The sequence below is a fragment of the Gopherus evgoodei genome, chromosome 4, assembly GCF_007399415.2.
Source record: "Gopherus evgoodei ecotype Sinaloan lineage chromosome 4, rGopEvg1_v1.p, whole genome shotgun sequence".
Lineage (NCBI taxonomy): Eukaryota > Metazoa > Chordata > Testudines > Testudinidae > Gopherus > Gopherus evgoodei.
The window spans coordinates 77,612,554-77,618,695 of NC_044325.1; the positions used below are offsets into that span (position 1 = coordinate 77,612,554).

At 43.9% G+C, this 6,142-nt stretch overlaps 1 protein-coding gene across 7 annotated transcripts in view; it reads right to left on the reverse strand.

The window, feature by feature from the left end:
* Window positions 1-6,142, reverse strand: part of LOC115650270 (transmembrane protein 263-like) — a 351,659-nt gene that overhangs the window by 107,696 nt on the left and 237,821 nt on the right. The window lies entirely within an intron of this gene.

Here is a 6,142-nt window from a genome sequence, read left to right on the forward strand (position 1 = left end):
TATTTAAGAAGCCAACGCAAATTGTTCCTCCTACACAAGCATTCAGGTCTTGAGCAGTCCAGGCAAACAACGTATGTTCAACAAAGCTTAAACTTGTTCTTCATAATAATTTTAAAAACAATACTAACTGCCTATTTAATTTTAAAAACAAAAGATATCCACCTCTCTTTCCATTTCTTATAAGGAGTCTTGAAGGTTAAGTCTCCTCAGTGTCCCATCCTGCTCGGGGTCCCTAGGGACAGCTCTGTCCGCCCTTAGGGAATTTTTCCCCAAGAACCCCCTCTAACATTTCGTGAACCTCGAGGGGTTCACGAACCCCAGTTTGGGAAAAACTGAAATAGACTATCATACCCAAAGAAAAGGAGGTATCCTGCAGGTATATTCAAAATGAAAGGAATGATGCCCCCTCCACTCTCGTTCTCACACTGACTAGGCATTGAGAAACTAGCTAAAGATAATGATTTAATCATGAAACAGATGCTTAACATAGCTCAACAGATGCTTAACATAACCCCACTGGCAACGACCATCCTGGACCCCTCTAAGCGTCCATAGGCTACTCAAGTGAGCTTTGCTGAAGACCACAGAGCTATCAGTCTTTGCTTTTCACATCTCAGTACCACAACATTGACAGATTATGTTTCATGTGCTGTAGGCCTTGCCTGAAATTCTCTCTGCATGGTTCTCCCCTCTCCTTCATACTAGTATGGCCAATGGCATTAGGAGGCTCAGTTTTGATGGACACATGCATCAGTGAAGTAGGACTATAATGGTGGAGAAGAAGGGTGCAGAGACTTGCCCTCCTGGAGATTTCTGACATTAATTACAAGAGAACACCATCCACGTGGCTTTGATGATTAGCTTTAGAGAATTGCTTTAGGAGGAGTGGAGAGCATACAAAACTGGCGAGATTTTCAATTTTGGTGACTTGGATTCAGCTCCAGTGCCTCAGGCACAATGAACGTCAGCATGCTGGGCCTTATATTAGCTCCTAGGAGTCATTTATTCACAACTCAAAGTCACTGCCCATAAATATGGCACAACCCACAATCTCTGCTCTGGAGAGGCCCAAGAGTGGATGGAAATGGCACTCCAGTGCTCTCCTGAAAGCAGCAGGACTGGCACATGCCTAACCTATGCCATGTAATATGCCTGGCCCAAGCTGGCACGGGAGGTCTTGATTAATGTGCACAAAATATATCCAATGTACCAAAATAAAACAATAAAAATAAAACAAAAAACATAGCAGAGATGGGATAAGCTGGCCAACTTTGTGGGTACAAAATTAATGAAATGAGGGCGGGGGTGGTTTGGATTCAGGCTCCAGGTTATACAACTCCCCAAAGTTCAGGTAGGGAGGGAGAGTGTGAAGTTCAAGTGAAAGGCTCTCAGACTCTCAAACTGCCAGTGCTCTAACGCAGAGCAAACACATCAGAAGAAATGTTTCCCAGTCAGCACAGATAATGGCCTTGCAGGCTAAGTGCGGCAGAACCTCCATTCAGAATCCTCAACCCTTTTGTTAGTCACACTGAGAATCCAACGGGGAGGCTGCAAGGAATTAATTTCCATCCATAGATAAATAAAGTCTGCATCAGTTCTTTCAGAACAAGACAGAATTCTCTTAAATTACACAGTGGAGGCAAAGGAACAGTCTGATCAGCTACAAGCAAACTATAAATTCTTACTATTTTTGATACTTCTATGAATCTTCCAACAGGGAGGAATTGGTTGTGAATCTGAAGGTGGAAGGCAATTTGGGTGAAAGTGATCATGAAATCATAGATTTCATGATTCCAAGGAAAAGAAGGAGTGAGAGCAGCAGAATAAGGTTAATGGACTTCAAAAAAGAAGACTAACAACTCAGAGAATTTGTACATAAAGTTCCATGGAAAGAACATCTAAGGAATAAAGGAGTTGAGGAGACCTGGATGCTTCTCAAGGACATAGTATTAAAAGACAAAATTGCAAACTATCCTGATGCAAAGGAAGGCTAGGAAGAATAGTAAGATGCCAATATGGCTCCATCAGGAGCGCTTTAGTGATCTGTGAAACCAAAAGGAAGTGCCACAAAAAGTGGAAACAAGGACAAATTGCTAAGAAGGAGTACAAAAGAACAGGGCCGGCTCTGGCTTTTTTGCCGCCCCAAGCAAAAAAAAAAAAAGGGCAAAGCAGGGGGAAAAAAAAAACATGGTGTGGCCAGAGTGGCAAAGCGGGGTAGTGGAGGGGGTGGACAAAACAAAAACAGCGTGGCTGGAGTGGCAAAGCAGGGGGCAAAAAAACAAAGAAATACCTGCGGCGCGGCTGGAGTGGCAAAGCGCGCAGGGGAGGGACAAAACAAAAACAGCGCGGCTGGCAAAGCAGGGAAAAAACAAAACAAAAAAAACACTACAGGGCGACTACAGCCAGGGAGCAGGGGGACTCCCTGTGCTGCAGAGTGCGCGCCCAGTCTAATGGGGGGCGGGGAGGAGGAGGGAGCAGGGGAGGGAGAGAGAGAGAAGGGGGCCAGCCAGGGCTTCAGCAGGGCGCTGGCCCTGCAGTCCTGATTCGCTGCGCTGCCTGCTGGGAGGGCTCTGCGCCGCTCCAGCCGGTGGGGAGGGAAGAATGTGGGCTGCCCTGCTGAGTTTGCTGCAGGGCACTCCCCTCCCCTCCCCCTACAGGGCAGCCAGAGCAGTAAACAAAAAAATAAAAAGTGGCCGTGCTGCCCCGTAGAATCTGCCGCCTGGAGCCAGCCCTGCAAAAGAATAGCACAATCATGTAGGAACAAAATCAGAAAAGCTAAGACACAAAATAATTTACACCTACCCAGGGACATAAAAGGCATTAAGAAGAGGTTCTTTAAATCCATAGGAGCAAGAGAAAAATGAAAGAAAATGTAGGTCCTCTACCTACTGTGGAAGGAGAGCTAATATCTGATGCTCTCAAGAAGGCTGAGGTGCTTACTGCCTGTTTTGTTTCTGTTTCACTAAAAAAAGTTAATGATGACCACATATTCAGCAGAATTAATATAACAACAAGGAGGAAAGAACACAAGCCAAAATAGGGAAAGAACAGGTTAAAGGCTATTAGATAAGTTAGATGTATTCAAGTTGGCAGGGCCTGATGAAATTCATTCTGGGGTACTTAAGGAACTACCTGAAGCAATTTCAAAACTTCTAGCAAATGTCTTTGAGAATTCATGGAGGAAGGGTAAAGTCCCAGAAGACTGGAGAAGGGCAAACACAGTACTTATCTTTAAAAAGGGGAACTAAAAAGGACTCAAGTAATCATAGACGAGTCAGCCTAATTTTGATACCTGGAACAAATGAATCAATTTGTAAGCACTTGGAGGATAACAGGATTATAAGAAATAGACTGCATGGATTCGTTGAGAACCAATTATGCCAAACCAACCTTTTTAACAGGGTTACTGGCCTAGTGGATGAATGGGAGGGGGCAGCAGTAGGTGTGATGTATCTTGATTTTAGTAAGAACTTTGACACAGTGCCACATGACATTCATATAAGCAAACTAGGGAAATGTGGTCTAGATGAAATTACTATAAAGGATCGAGGGATTCTATGAGGGGCATGATACAAGAACAGAAATAGACTCAGAGAATCATAGGACTGGAAGGGACCTCGAGAAGTCATCTACTCCAGTCCCCTACACTCGTGGTGGGACTAAGTATTATCTAGACCATCCCTGACAGGTGTTTGTCTAACCTGCTCTTAAAAATCTCCAATGATGGGGATTCCACAACCTCCCTAGGCAATTTATTCCAGTTTTTCCTAATGTCCAACCTAAACCTCCCTTGCTAAAATTTAAGCCCATTGTTTCTTGTCCTATCCTCAGAGGTTAAGGAGAATTTTTTTTTGCCCTCCTCCTTGTAACCTTTTATGTATTTGAAAACTTATGTCCCCTCCCTCTTATTCTTCTCTTCTACAGATTAAACAAACCCAGCTTTTTACCCTGTCAAAGAGAGCTATCTGGTTTGTTTGACAAGAGTTGTTCTTGACAAATCCATGCTGACTGTTAATTATCACCTTATTATCTTCTAGATGTTTCCAAATTGATTGCTTAATTATTTGCTTCATTATCTTTCCAGGTACAGAAGTTAAGCTGACTGGAATAGATTTGCCTCTTACTGGAAGGAAAAGCAGTGAGCACACATTAAGTAAGGTATCTTTCAGGGACACCTTTCACTGATATGATGGGAACTCCTCTTGCTGGCTTGTATCAATATCGGCAAACACACAGGTTTAAAGTGACACTACCGTTCAGTACATGGCCTTTTAGAAGTTCCTGCTAACCCTGGTTCTCTAGGTTTCAGATGTAATTGCCTTGAGTAATCATGGCAAAGCTAACATTGCTCAATCCTGACTCTCCTGCTGATTCTCAATCTGAAGTAAGAAGGATACCCCCATGCCAAGCCCAAGAGGGATACCCATCATCATCCCCTGGCCATGTTCATGAAGATCTCAACATTTTTCAGTCATTTCAAATCCTATGCCAAATAGCGTGGTCACATGTCAAAATTTATGGCCGCTAATGTAGCCTTTAAAACAGAGTTTTTCTTAACCTTAAATCAGCCAGTCCACTACAGAAGTGTATAAAAGCCAGGAGTTTAATGGACTTAAAGTGCCGAGGTATTGATGGCTGTGAAATGGAAACTATTTATCCTGTAAATACTGGAACAGCTAAGAGAGCTCATCTCACTTCAATTTATTTGTTAAAAACCCTGGTGAAGGAAAGGTTTTGGCAGCTGGGGATCTAGTTACCGGAAGGGACGTGGGATGGGTTTGCAGCAGCAAGCCTGAGGTGGGACCACTTGTCACTTTGAGGGTGGGGAGCGGGGGATCTCCATGTGTCAGAGATTTCCCCCTTTTCCTGGTCACATGTTGACTTTCAAGCCTCTTTTCAACAACCTCCACACCTGTGTCTTCCTCTTTACTTTTAAAGATTTCTTCTGGGACCAGCTGTGCAGAGCTGCAGGGTCCAGACATTTCCCATGGAATTGTTACAGAGTTAGATGTGGAATTGAAGCTGGAGCTAGGTAGGATTCCTTGCCATTATTGTGTAATAAATATTGTCATTCGATAATAAAAACACACTTTACATCTTCTAAGCATTTTAATAATTAAGTAACATACAATACCCATAGGTATTAGGGAAATATCTCCATTTTATAGATAGGGAAACTGAGTCAGAATTGATTTTTAAGTACAAGTGCCAGTGTTTGATACTGAGGGCCTGATCTTCAGTTGAAGCTGTGTGCGCTCAGAACCTCTGAAGTCACAGCCACCTGTGGATAGCTCTCTGAATAGTGGTCCATGCATCTAATGTGGAGCATCCAAAATCTGAGGCACTCAAAGCTACAATTTTGAAAATATGATCTTAAAATCTACACACAGCATGTCTAGTTGGGTGTTGGGAACAGCAGTACTCTCTACACTCGCACTGTTGCTAACTCAGGTGGAGCTTCACTCAGAGGGGGATTTAAACCAAAATGCTGGGGTACACGAAACCATTTTATGAGGCAAGGGTCCCTTCTCCCCAGATAACTTTAGCTTCCCTCCTCTAGAAGCTGTTAATGACATGTGCTTGTTTGGATCTCAGTAATTTGCATTTGATAAAATTAACACTTTTTTCTTTAAACACTAACAAGCTTGTTTTCCTTTCACTTGTACCAGCCTTCTAGTTCCTGATTTGAGGATGCTCCTTGGAAGTGTGAACTGGCATCTGGGTTTGGGGTGATGCTCCATATTGCCAGTACTATTTAGGCCTTTTCATTATTTTGCAACCACAGAAGAATGTCCTCAACTATATGTGACAAAGTTCCTCCTCTACCTTGGTGGGTCCTGCGCTTATTGGCAGATTTGCTGACCTCAGTGATCTTCCCCACAGTGTGGGTCAATTCCTGCTGTGTCTGATCAGGAGTTGGAAGTTTGGGGGGAACCCAGGCCAGCCCTCTACTCCAGGTTCCAGCCCAGGGCCCTGTGGATTGCAGCTGTCTATAGTACCTCCTGTAACAGCTGCATGACAGCTACACCTCCCCGGGCTACTTCCCCATGGCTTCCTCCAGACCCCTTCTTTATCCTCACCACAGGATCTTCCTCCTGGTGTCTGATAACGCTTGTACTCCGTGGTCCTCCAGCAGCACACA